The sequence below is a fragment of the Rhamphochromis sp. 'chilingali' genome, assembly GCF_963969265.1.
Source record: "Rhamphochromis sp. 'chilingali' genome assembly, chromosome: 7".
Taxonomy (NCBI): domain Eukaryota; kingdom Metazoa; phylum Chordata; class Actinopteri; order Cichliformes; family Cichlidae; genus Rhamphochromis; species Rhamphochromis sp. 'chilingali'.
The window spans coordinates 34,692,878-34,706,793 of NC_137934.1; the positions used below are offsets into that span (position 1 = coordinate 34,692,878).

A 13,916-nucleotide genomic window follows, 5' to 3' on the forward strand; every position below is an offset into this window, starting at 1 on the left:
TTTCAAATCTTCAGTGACTGCCATACTATGGTGTGAATTGCAATGTTTAGTAGGTTATCATTGTGAATTTGCAAGTGTCACTATAAATATATACAATGATTCTGAAGTGAAATCTGATTTTACAGATTCCAGTTTGTTTTCAGTATTGCCTAGTAGTACAGAGGTGTGTGCTATTCAGATTTGACATTCATTACAAATGTACGTCAGCACTTTTTTGTGAGCACTTTGATTTTTGTTAAGGTTGATTTGACCATGTGACATGTATGTTTATTTACAAAATATTCTGTTTCTGCTTTTAATTCAAGTGAATAAACCTGAGTTGTAAAAACAAATTCATTTTGTCATTATTTTAATAATTAAATTAGTTTTCTTGTAATGAAAATTATGATTTAGTTGAACTCAAAATAATGATTTCAATGCAATGAAAATCTAGCTCAAGTGAATGACATTGTATTGAGTTGGACCAACCAAAACCTTTCACATCATTTTAATGTACTTTTTTTCATTTTAGCAGTATTTACGAAATTGTGTTCTACTGACTCAATTTAATTGAATTGTCATGATGTATGTAGATTAGGTTGGACCAAAATAGATGTATTACGTGGAAAACCTTCCATCAGTCCAATTGAGTTCATCCAATGACTTATTTTTTTGAGTGTAGGCCATCTAGTTTATTGCCAAGTAGCAAGTTTATTTCTGAGCACCGGTTCCCCACTGGCCTGCTCACATTAATCTCAGTCCACAGGCGAACAAAATGCACAGAGGTACCAAGCAACAAGTAAGGGTAGCTATTAAATCACCCCAGAGGAAGGGCATTACCGCAGAGTACTGCTGGAGCGTTCTAGTGCCTGAACAGGTTAAGGCACATACTGTGTGCTCATTATAGCCTGGATTTAAATGATAATGAGTTCACTCGATCGACTCAAGGTTTCTATCAAAAGAGACCAGCGTTACTTTTTGGGAAAAAAAAAAAGCTGAAATGGTGGACTAATTCTTGAATGTGGGTTGTATGTTTGCAGAGCACTACACCTTAATTCTAGGGTCTTAGGGATGTTGTGCCTTTAAATGAAAGACATAATAAAATATTTGAAAGTAAACTTTATTGGCTGATGTACATATTTTAATGTAGGCTAGCTATTAACCCATAAATTGCTTAAGGGCGTTTCACACCATTGGTTTGTTTACCCTGGTCTGAGTGTGTCGACATGTGGCTGTTTCCCATGGGTTTATTTTTTCACACACAGGAAAATCCAAGTAAACTCCAGGCAAACCAGAATGTGGTCTGTACCACGTGACAATATTCAGTCCACTTATTTGCCAGATCTGTCTGGGGCAGGGCAACAAAAATAAAGCCAGGAAGAAGGTGTTGTGTTCTAGACTGCTGGAGAACACGGAGAATTTACTTTCATTTCACGGCTAGCTGCTAGCCCGTACAGACTTTTGCACATCTATAGCACCTTGCTGCATACAGAATACAAAGCAAATATGAAAGTTCCACATGAAACTTTCATATTTAGGTTTTAGGGTGGTTTCACACAGCACTGTTTAGTCAGTTTAAAGTCATTTTCCACCTTTGACCTCTTGTTATTCAGTTTGGCACTATGTACATGTGTATAAGGGCAGTTTTTGAGACATGGGGGCTTCTTGATCTTGGGAGGGGGGGGGGGGGGGGAAATCCAGGTTTTCTTACTATAAAATGCCTTTTTTATCAGTTGATTTGAAGGACCCATTGGACATGATTGCTGGAGCGTAAATGCATGCGGTCTGCAAAGTATTTGATCTGGATGGCAACAACTGTAGATTCAGAGGAAATGCATTTTTAACACAGCTATTATTGGTACCTGCCCAGCAGCTCTGAGGTGAAGCAATGTCTGCTCAGCCGCTTTGATTCGATTGTGATGGTGACGGTTTTCATGGAAAAGAAGGCTGGTGTTTGCCTCTTGAATCAATAAGCCATTAGCAACCAAAGAAGCAGATGTTGTCAATGTTTGTCCTCGAGGCATCACACTCACCTCAGCTGTTAGGTTTTCATTTTGTTAACTCTCTCACCTCTTGTGTGGATGTGTCCTGGACCCAGACAGGTTGAACTTGGCGCTAGAGCCTCCTTAGAGCTTTGTTCAGGTTGTGCCTTCGCTGATGTGGCTTTGCAAACATGTCAGTGAGTCGTGAAATGAGATTTCTCTGCTATCATTGATGGACCGAGAAGGAATGCCACATCTGAGTCGGACTGAATGCCCCGCTGCTTTTCCCCTTTGCCTGCTCGCAGCACAGGCATGTCTAACCATCACTAAGACGGATCGATAGAGCTGAGCTCTGTAAGCTGCCTGCTGCCAATACAGGGAATACTGTATGCTGTAATGGGATGGGGATATTAAGCAGTTAAAGAGGATGGTTTTAGCTAAGCAGTAGCAAGATGTGATTAGCGTATTTGGGGAAAAAAAAGGATTGGTTTGCATAAGTTTTTTAACACGAGAGTCTTTGATCTCCTTAAGGGGCTGCCAGGCAGAATAAAACACAGGAGGCCGTATCTCTCCCTCCTGTATTGTTTTGGGAGCTAAGAGTTCACAAGATTTCTGCTGATCTGACATTGCAGCCCGGATATTGAGTTCCATTGTTTTCACACTGTGTGATTGATCTCTTTGTGCATTGTGAAATGCTCAATGGCTTAGGCACTCCTTAGTGGTTAGGTGGCTTTTCTTATGCTTCCCATAGTAGGGTGTGGGAACTAGCTAACTGTGGCTCTAAATATGACATAATACTAAATTTAATCTAGTAAAACAATATGGCACACAGACTTAACTATTCCCTCTACTTCAGAGTTGACATTCACTGTAGATCCTTTGCCTTCTCTACCTGCAGCTTGGCTGGATGCCTCGTTTTTGCAGGCCACATAGACATTCATCACAGTCGCTGCATAGCGCAAGCCTCTGGAAATTATGTTTCCGAGTGATGAAAAACCAACTGTGAAAAGCCTATAATAATCGTAGGGACAACCCTACCATTAATCTGATCCATCCAGAGCTTCTTCTGACAGGTCAGATGTTCACATGCTGAGCGTGAATGCATGGCACATGTAAATAGAATTATTTTCTCTGTTCAGTGAGTCTCAGGCAGTCATTTGCGGTATTTATTGCACACGCATACGTGAAAAACATGATTTATGGGGCATCACCAAGTGTTTTTTTTTTTTTCTTCTTTCGCACAGTGTTATAAGCAGAAATGCGCAGCGATGAAGGGAGTCTTGTTTGACGTTCGGCATTGAATCAGCTATAAATGATTCTGTTGGATCCCTGTGTGAAACAGTAAAAACACTGTTTTGCCAAGGGTAGAAATTCTTTTGAAGCTACATCTCAATCAACGGAATATCACATCAGAGCATCACCAAAGATCTTTGAACAAATCAAGCTCACCTTACTTTTTTTTTTAGAGGAGGATGAAAGTATATCTTTTTTCTTTTATTTTTGATAATTTAGCAGTGTTGCCCATATACTCATATATTTGCCAAAGGGCATGTTTTGACATCAAAGGGCCAGCTGTCAGCCTTGAAGGGTTTATAGTGATGGCAGATGACTGTGAATTGAATGACTTCCAAGACTTGATCAAAGATCGAGTGTAACATTTGGAGACCGTTTGCCACTTTCCTGACTATCCAAGGTCTATAAAGGCCACGCAGTCTGCTTGTTAGAGAGCAGTCTTCTTTAAACAGCAAAAGCATCGATTCTTTTCTTCAATCAAAATAAGAATCCAGTAGTTTGATATACACTTTTAATTTGTGCTGGGCTCGGTGTGTATCTGTTGAGCTTTTTGTTTCATTTAAATAGATAATGGTTCAAAAAAAAAAAAACAACAGAAGTGTGCTCCCATTCAAATACATCCAGCTCCTCAAGGTGTTTACATTTCAGCAGGGCTGATACCGTCTTGGCTGCTGTAGAGGTCGGTGTACTCGCTGTCAGGGTGGTGCCAGGCACTTCCTGTTGCTTCTGCATAATAGAGGGCTGTAGCATGCCAAGCTATGCAGCGCTGTTGCCTCTAACCTGGGCTCCCAGTATTTTGCCTGAGGATGATTGTCCATGGTGAATTGGTCTTTATGTAATTAACAGTAACTCTGGAGCTTTTTGGAGAGGTTGACTCATTAAGGGCTCACATAGGCTTTATGAATTGGCCTTTCAGGAGGATGGCACTGGCCAGACAGGCCCTGATTAAACTTGCTTTCGTTTGTCAGAGATTGTGAAATTTGCACCCGCTTAGAGTGTTCTCAATTAAATGGCCATTATCAGTTTTAATTTACCTCAGAAATTAACTTTAGGTGCTCTACTGTATATACTATGAGTCCTGAAGAAACCCAGACTGTGTAGTACTGCCAGTAATGGTCTGAGTAAGTGTGTGTAGTAGAGTAATCTTTGGTGAAGTCTTCAATCTGGTAGTCCAGTAAAGAGCTTCCTAATATAATAGTTAATGTTGGGGTAAAAAGGTTTTTTTAATGCAACACATGCTCTTGTCTAGATCCTAACAAAGTAGTTTTTTCTGCCTAAACTGATTTTAAATAGAAAGTGAAGTTCCATTTTAAATTGTAAGTCCAAAACACTTGCTCAAGGCCCACAGCTGAGAGGTATCTGATTTATGCCACAGCCACATCTGCTACCTCTTTTTTTTTTTTTTTTTTTGGATTGTTAGATACTTTTTTGAACTGATAAAATCAGTTGATAATAGCAATCCATTATACAGAGGACTAATTAAAATTTGCCCCAAACAAGCCTTAGATCTAGAAACTAGTGTCTCAGAGGACTTTTAAAGATTTCCACCAGGTGTTTCAAAGTCACAACTGATCTATGCTTGCAGATTTGATTTTCCTCATTTTAAAATTGATGATGATGCCTCGCGTTACTTTGCATTCATCTGACAGACTGCTTTGCCTGAAGCAGCTTATGACAAATGCATTTAAACTTCATAGGATTAAATACGAAACATCAAAAATGCAAAGTGGAAAGAAACAAACAATGAAGTGCTTCAAAGTACAAGCGCTCAGAAGTGAGCACTTGTAGAAGAAAATTATTTGCATGGAAACACTGTTTCCTTATGGTAAAGTGGCACTGCTGTTTTTCTGAAATCACTCCAGACCTCTGATTAATACTCATAATAAAGCAATATTCTGTAATAAGATAACATGCATTCAAGAAGCAAAGCAGTACATTTTCTAAGAGACTGCTATACTGAACAGAGCTGTGGTTTTTTTTTTTTTTTTTTTTCTTCTGTGCTGAACGGCTCAAATTCATTGATGTTGAAGGTGGTTAGAGCTCTTTGTAGTGAGGCTGAAGGAGTGGACCAATATTACACACAAAAGGTATAGTAATAATGAAATATTTATGGATACACATCAAACCCGTTCGGCAATTAGTAAGTCAGTGGGATCCACAGAATATGAGATTCTGGATGGACATAGAAGAATTTAGTTTCCCTTTTGAGCCAAAAAAAGAAACAAATCTTCTTTATAAAAACTTGTTACAGACAAATGCAATCAGCTGGATCTTTCCTTAACGTTGTTTCTACATATGAAATTTGAAAACTTTTAACTGATTTAAATTGGAGCCATCTAGAGTGGTCCAATGTGGGAAAAAATTGGTAGTGATATAAAATTCATTACATGCTGTCATAAAGATGATGTTCTATACCCCAGCTGACAGGGGTTTGACAGCAGTTTAAACTCAGTAATTTTTAGTGGCCTTGGACGGAAACAACCCCAACCAGCTTCAGTTGACTCGCAGTGTTAAAGCTATCATCTTTGATTTGAACCAATGTAGATGAAGACAGTTCCTCCTTTTGTTGCAATGTGTCAATGTCAGTTTAACGCAGCAAGTCTGGCCTTCTGCAATACTGGTGACAGATAAAGGGTTAGGGGTATCGACTAAAAGCAGGACTGCATGCATTGCATCCGAAGTTTGCAGGTGACATTTGATTGGTCTCCATTTAGACCAATCTATACACTCTCTCGCCTCGATTCCTTTTTAATCTTAAAGTTTAAATCAATTTTCCACTTGAGTGTTTTATATCTGCGGCACGAAGTGTTTATCTCTCGAGTGTTTGACGAGACGTTGGTAATATTTGTCTTTGCCTCTCAGCTTTTGTGTACTGTGTATTTTGTTTGTGTACAGTATGGGCAGATACTTCTTCAGCTGCCTCGGGCATTCGCATTCCACCGTCTCTGTTTGCCCCTCGATCGATTTAATTGCACAAATATATTTACAAAGCAAAACAAGCTATTCGAGCAGCTATACCGAAACATCCGACCAGCTCAGCTGGCTACCCTGGATTCCTCCACGAGTTATATATACAGACTAGATTATGTATATTTGAACAGCAGCGTCGGCGAAAGCCTAATCCAAAATAAATTCTGAAAGGATTAAAACAAAAAGTGTATCAAAATGCTCTCTGGAATCTGGAAACAAATGAATTTATTGACTTACTGTAGCTCTTTTTTTTTCCTCGTCTCTACTGCGATTCTTCTTGCCCATTTCTCGGGATAAACTACTCTCCCTATTCTCAATCAGGAGTAATGAGACCATCTGTCTCACAGTGCTGCATAGGAACAGAGCTTATCTCTGTGTTTGCCATTAGAGGTGCTTATTGCCCCAAGAACAGCCAGCTATCATTAGTACACTATCATTAATACTTGTCGCACAGCTATACAAAGTTTTGGTGACTGCCACTCTGCTCTTTTTCTTTACATTGTGAGGGAGGGTAAATCAAAAGGTGGCCCGGCCACTTTGCTTGCATGAAGGCTCTCAATAATTGATATCAAGCAGACGCTTTCACCGCAATGTCTAAATTGATGTTCATGTGTGATCTGCTTCTGACTTGTCCTCGTCTCTTCTTGCTTTTTCGATTTCGTCCTCTTAACTGTCGTTTCACAACAGTCTCCCGCCCTTTTAGTGGTTGAGGTCAGGACAAATGCATGGATGAAGAGTTTCATTGTCTTCTCCTCCTGCTGTGCAAATTGCCCTGTTGCTGTTCACATCTGATCTGCAGGTAATTGGATAATGCCTTAACCAAGGAGACTTCTCTTGAGGGGAAAAAATCGTTTTGTTCCACAAACTTGTTTTGTGCAGAGGTTTATACACCTTTAGATATTTAGAAATTTCTGAGTAGTCTGGAAAAGCAGCTTTTGTTCGGCGTCTGCAGTTAATGTTCCTTCATGGCCCGTCCAGCGATTGAAGCCACATTCCTCACGCCTTGTTTGTGCTAGCCTGCCAAAGAGTTGTTGGGGGTGGAGGTGGTGTATGTGTGGATGTCTAGTCTAAATGATGGGGAGGAGGCATTTATAGAAGTCTAGGGTCCATGTTGGAGACAGAAAGGGGGACAGCATTAATCTAAGAGTTCAAGCCTATAGTTGTCACCCTCGTGTGGGCTCGGAAGGCCCTGACACTGACTTTAGGGCCTTTAGTTTGAACTATAGATACCTTGTGTTTTGGCAGAGAGAAAGCGAAAAGTTTAAAGTTCAAACTGTCAACTTTTTTTTCTTTTTTTTTAATTCCCAATCTGCCTTTTATGCCTTTTCTTTTTTCCATTCCTCTAATGGCACATGCTGTTCTCTCACTCGGTTTTTCACATCTCTTCTCTTACAGAGGACTTTTTCACACATGCAGCCTTTTCTGTGTTTCATAGCAAGTATTCTGTTTAGATGCCATGTTTGAATAAGCTGCCTCGACGCGCAAGCAAATCAGCTTTGGCAGGCTGACAGCTTGATATGTAACGCTGATGGGGGGGACGACAAACAAAAAACAGATGAAATATGACATTGGCAGCTTCAACGCATGGGGCCAATTTCTGAGCAACACAACATTGTTTTACTGAAAGAGCCAGCTTTTTTTAAAAGACTGAAAGTGACATTTTAAAAAGCCACAAAAATGTAAATAAAGTTGGAAGCTGTGTATAAAGTGTAGCCTCAAATTTACAATGTGAATAAAAGAGTCATGTTTCCCTACCAACACAGATTTGTTTTTGTGCATAGGAATGTCGTACAGTACAGGACTCCTATATAGAGTTTAACAGGAGTACTCAAAAATCTTAATTGTTATTGGAAGGCAAATAAAACAGATGGAGCGATATTGATATTTCGTGATTGAGAAATATATATTTTTCTGTACTATTCAGATACATGAAACAAGCAGATTTTCTTAACATTTGATATGTGTGCTTGGATCAGATAGTTGTTGTGTTTGCAGGACTTGTTCCCAACAAGAATGTTGCAGAGTGCCCTCTGGTGAGCAAACTGTGCAACATCAACATTTTTTTTTACATTGTCGAAGGGTGTTTCTCTCATCTTTTAAATAAATGCCAAAGCCTAAAGATTGGCAAATGGGGAAAATCAGCTTCCTAATAAATCAGTTGGGCTCAACTCTCATCCAAACTTGGCATTGCACTTACTTATTTCTTACTGTCAAGTTAGGTAAAGAACAGACACACCCACTCTATAATACACATACAGAAATGATTGGATTTATTATTAAGTTTCAATTTCATTCCATTTGGGTCATTATTAATTAAATAAAATTCACTTCCACTCCCATTTTTCGTATAATTTCTTCATTGACTAAAAGATTTTCCACTTCAGGAGAGTATAAATGTGTCAGTTCGGGAGCAATTTAATCAGATTTGTTGTTTATATCTAACCATTATGATTTGGTGTAATTTGCACAGTGGTGCTGTTAGAGATGTGTAAGTTCTGATGGGGAGAATAAAAAACAGTTGTGGTTGCGTCAGAGTCATAAAGTGAAAGAAAAAGGCAAAGAACACCTCTAGAGTGTCGGCAACGGATTATTTATCTTTCACTTAAATCAGAATTCCATTTCTGGTTTCCTTCACCGGGTTTGGACGCTCCCTCTAGCCCTTTACGCCTCCCAGTAATGCAATTAGGGTCTATAAGCTTTTCCCAGGAATAAAGGCACTGAAAGACGGATTGTTCCATGCTTCACTGAAGTTGGGCAAATCTGTGTGTTTGCAAAGATGGATTGATAGAGGGGTGGAGCTACAGAAGGTAATAACATTGTATCCCTGCTCCATGCCATTCAACTGTTTCCCACTAACAGACATGGAGAAAGGCTTGGAGTTGTATTCGCCCCAATCGAGCGCGCGCATGCACAAACACACGCGCACGGGATGGAAGCAGTCATTTCTCTCCCTTTGTTACCTCCATTCCCAATGAAATTCTATTGTGTCACCATAGTGTCGGCGTGACTTTTTGAACAAAACTTGAACCATTCAAGCTTTTCTCTCCCAGCCATTTCAAAGCGGCCATTGCTGCCAGTGCAGCAGATTACTTGTTACTTATCTAAGCAAAAAAAGAAAAGCAAAAACACATTAAGCATGTTAAGCATGTTTGTTGCAGATCGGCAGTGTGCTGTTTGCTCATGTTTTACCCTAAGCTGAGTATTCCACTGCATTTTGTGGTAATTGAACATGAATCAGTAGGGAGAGGGGTTTACAGATAGCGTCAGATGCCTCATCTCATGCATTCATATTTTACCTTTACACAATCTTCTCACTGTAGCTTGCTCACGAAATTAAGAGAATCATTTGATGCCTTTTCACATTCAAGTGCTACAGGGAAATTACCGTTTCAGATCTTAATTGTGCATTTATTACCACCTGTAGTGCCTGCTCTATTTGTTTTTTTTACGTTTTAGGTTTTATGATTAAAACAGATTCCCTGTATTTAATTTAGTGTCATAGCATCTATACAGAGAGATGTAAACACTGGCACCTAAGCAATATAATTTCTGTATAACACTATATATTTTCCAACTGTATATCTCACCTAAAGCAAACTAGATTACAGCCACAATTTTCATCATCCTCTGCCTTGTTTCCATACATTATGAGGGAAAAAAATAAAGCAAGATGCAGCTTATGCCTTAAAGATCATAAATTAATGCGGTTAAGAGGTTGTTAGAAGATGCGTTAAAAAACCTCTGCACAATGAGTTTTTGATTAGGAATGCAATCGAGTTTTCCTCCTTTCTGTCACTGTTGCATGCCCTGCCCCAGTTTTGTCACTTTGCCAGCATTGTTGGCTGTTTTGTACGTTCAGCAGTGGCGTGGGCAGTGCCTAAGCTGTATTGTGGCGCGATTGAGACGATAATTGGCTTTTCACTGAAGCAGTTTTATGCTGATGCAATTGAACCGCTGTGTGGCGGAAAGGTTAGGGCGATATTAGGCCCCATACAAATGAGAACAGGACAATACACACTGAGGCAGATGTCAAAGCCAATCTCTTCTTTTGGCCTAACCAGAGGGAATGTGTGTCTGTGCGGCTCAGAGGTTTGTGTACTCTGCTGAGAGAGTTGGATCTTCTTTTACGTGGAACAAATGAAAAAGTCAGAGGGTGTTAAGTGTATTGCAGCTGCATACAGATAAAAATAAATAAATAAAAGCAGCTTGATTGCACACTTCTGACCACTTGCATTTGCTGGCAGGCACAGAAGCAAATGTTACATGCACATACCCAAAGGGGCTGAATAAACAGATACGTCTACAAAAACTGTGATTGATGAAGCTAAAGTACTGATCTCTAAGTTGCTCCACCCTCCTTTGTGTTTTATTGCTTTTTCCTGATTTCTCACTGCTGAAAGGGTTTTTGTATTCTCTGGACAATCAGGTGGATTTGTTTTAAAGTTCATCTTTGAAATTAAAAAAAGCAATTTGAGGAAAAAAGTAACTACTTAGAGGAAAAAAACCGAACTGAATGTGAAACTTTTAATCTAATAACACATTTTACGTAATAAAATAATAAATGGTTATTGATTTACATATCATCTTCCACACAAGTCTTTATAGAAGACTCGTGATTGCCTACAAACTGATGCATGGGTTTCCAATTTGACTAAGGGTGACATTTTTGTGTGAACCCACCATTATATTGCCTGTATATCAAAAGTGGGAAGTACTGCACTTAAGAGGATTTTCAAGTACTTTTCTTTTATTTCCTGCATTTTTTCCACAGATATCTCTAATTTATACTTTATACTGATTTGAACTTCAGTGGAAGGAACAACAAAGCCTTATAGACAATCCTATTGGGGGGGGTTCATCATTGTTTCTTATCACACATGACACACATGAAAGAGACACAAACATGTAATTTATAGATCCTTTATTGCACTTTACTCAGGGGTTAAAGTGCGCCACAATGATCTGGAACGGTGTTCAAGGTGTAGATGTCAGTAAATTGTTGCCGTGGGATGTCCGGTCAGCTTAGTACAAAATCAGCAGGTAGAATTGTCCTTCAAAGAGCTAATTTTTTTGAAAGAGTACATTTCAGAGGCTGTACTTTTTCCACTGTCACTTGAGTAAAGAAGCTGAATCAGTGCTTCAGTGTTTTTTTAACACAAGCATATCTATTTCTATTTAAGTCGCAAATGTGTACTCTTTGCCACCTCTCCTGTATTTCATTTCGCCGAGGTTGTATGGTTCAACTGAAGTATCTCCATGACAACAAAGTGGACTCGAAGCACGGTGCAAGACGATACTGAGAATCAACCTTGTGAATTTGTTCCTTTTTGTTTTCAGTCAATAACTTTGATTTCTCTTTGACACAGTCGATAAATCAAGGATTTAGGAAGGAAAGGACACTAAAAGGTGAACTAAAAAGTACTATACGGTTGTTCAGTACTGCAAACAAACATAATGGGAATGTTGCACATTCGCACATGACCGATATCCCCACTTGTGTCATTAGTGATGTTATTTTTTCTTCTCTTTAATAATTCAAACCATTCTCTCCCGTCTTTGCCGCCTCCTAGCTCCTTTGTGTATGATTGTATGTTGCTATGCTCAGCTATCTGCAAGTGAGCTATGTCGCTATGGCCAGTCTCTGACTGCCTTTGGCCGTAGTGAGGGAAATCAACTGTGGCAGAGCTGTAAATTATTCCTCTGGAGGGCTAAAGGGGCCTGAACCCACTCTCGCTTCCGTTCGCTATACCTTTATCAGAGTTCAGTCGGTTCCTATGGGCTCCTTATCCGTCAGGGCTGAAAGGCCCCAGCCAAGCAATATCAATGACACGGACCACAAAAAGAGGTTGTTTAGTGTGCTGTGTGTGTGAGAGAGAGAAGATGGACAGAAGGATAGAAAAACAGTGAGAGAGGATGGGGGAGGAGAGATATCCTGGTGGGATCGTGGAGCTATTATGTGTTAAGTCTAATTAACGGTGTTGGAGTGGCAGCGATGAGAAGAATCAGAATCATTTAATTCCCACAATGAAATCAAACGTTTTGTTTTTGTGTCTTTTTCTTTGAAATATATCTGTCTTTTCAAAATGTTAACAACTCTATCATTATATATTTGATGGCATTTTATGCTCGCGGTGTTTCTTTGGATTGAAGGAATCAAAAATCAAGACGCGCTGCATTTAAACTCGAGGCTTCAGTGAGTGAATTCAACACTATAACTCAGACATTAATCTCAGAGGTTAGAGTCGGACGTTTGTTAAGACATTTATTAATAGTCAGAAAGAAAAAAAACAAAGTGTTTAAGAATTTGAAATGATTCATTAATTCATGACAAATAAAGGGGGGAAAGAAGGTGTCACCTTGATCAGTCTGTGATTATTCAGGAATCCTAATGTTTCAGCTTGCAAGGACTCCAGCGTCTGCATTTCTTTTCTTTTTTGGCAGCACTTTTTTTTTTTTTTTTTTTCATGGCTGCACACGCTTTGTTCCTCTTGTCACAACACTGTCCTTTTATCCGACATGTTCAGATGCCGTGGTCTTTTGGGGAAAATGGGTACTCGAGGCACACGCTGACTCGATATTCTGTACCTTAAACTAATTTCTGCTCGCCAAAACCATTTGCAAAGATCTTTAAAGACACCTTAAAGACGACGAAGGCTTTTTCCTTTGCTTAAGACTGTGCTGCATTGTAAATGCGATCTTTAAAGCTTTGTTTACATGGTAGACAAGCCTCTGCTGTCTCGTCCCCCTCACCCTCACTCCTTCGCTGCCTGAAAGAGGACTTCCTTGCATTCTGATCGTGGGACTGTCTGTTCTTACAGACTCTAAAGAATACTAATCAGAAGGACCTTCTCCGCCTCTAAAGCAAACTCTATTCATTCGGCGATGGTAGAAAATAACAGGGGATGTATAGTAAATGGCTGTTCTTATAGTTGCTTTTATTTATTTTTTTAAGTCCCGAGAGCCACACGCACAACACTACTAATACTTAATGCTACAGCACCTCTTTTGTTACGTACACGGTTTGGTGCCTTACCGGTGAACCTAGTGCTCTTTAAAACTGGATTGCATGGAATTTAATCATCACAGCCTTTCTTTTCCTGTGTTGCCTATTCAAAATCGGTGGAAACGCTGGGGAAGACGAGTATTAGCAGTATAATGATTGTGCAGATTGTTCTGTCAATGTCAAGAGTGTGGCTGAGTTTGGTTTACCTTTTGTGTAAGCCTAAAGAGAGAGGGAGACCAAATAACTGCACAAAAAGAGAGAAAACTGTGACTGGGAAACTTGAAATTTGACATTATGCGCTATTTATATCTATGTAATGATCCAAAGCATACAGCGGAGTGGCTCAATATCACTGGTATTGGTGTCATATCAATGCTGGCACTATGTGATCAATACTTTGTTTCTAGCCACTAAGTTCAGTATGTAGCTCAATAAATTGTGTTCAATTAAAAATTATTTACTTTGGAAAAAGAAAAAAATACCACAAAACGTGAAAAATGTCTGAACCGTTTTGTGTAGACTGTCACGTCTATTTTATTTATATCCTGTAACACAGGTAAACAACAGAAGGTGACACAAAATGCTTTAGAGAGAGGTACAGTTGCATTTCAGGTCTCCAAAAAAAGATTCTAAAAATGGAGGTTTAAGACGCATGAAAAGCTGAAATGTGTATTTTATTGTGTTAACTA

General features: G+C 39.3%; 1 protein-coding gene across 4 annotated transcripts in view; it reads left to right on the forward strand.

Moving 5' to 3' along the window:
- lrp8 (low density lipoprotein receptor-related protein 8, apolipoprotein e receptor) overlaps positions 1-13,916 on the forward strand; it is a 180,504-nt gene that overhangs the window by 57,680 nt on the left and 108,908 nt on the right. The window lies entirely within an intron of this gene.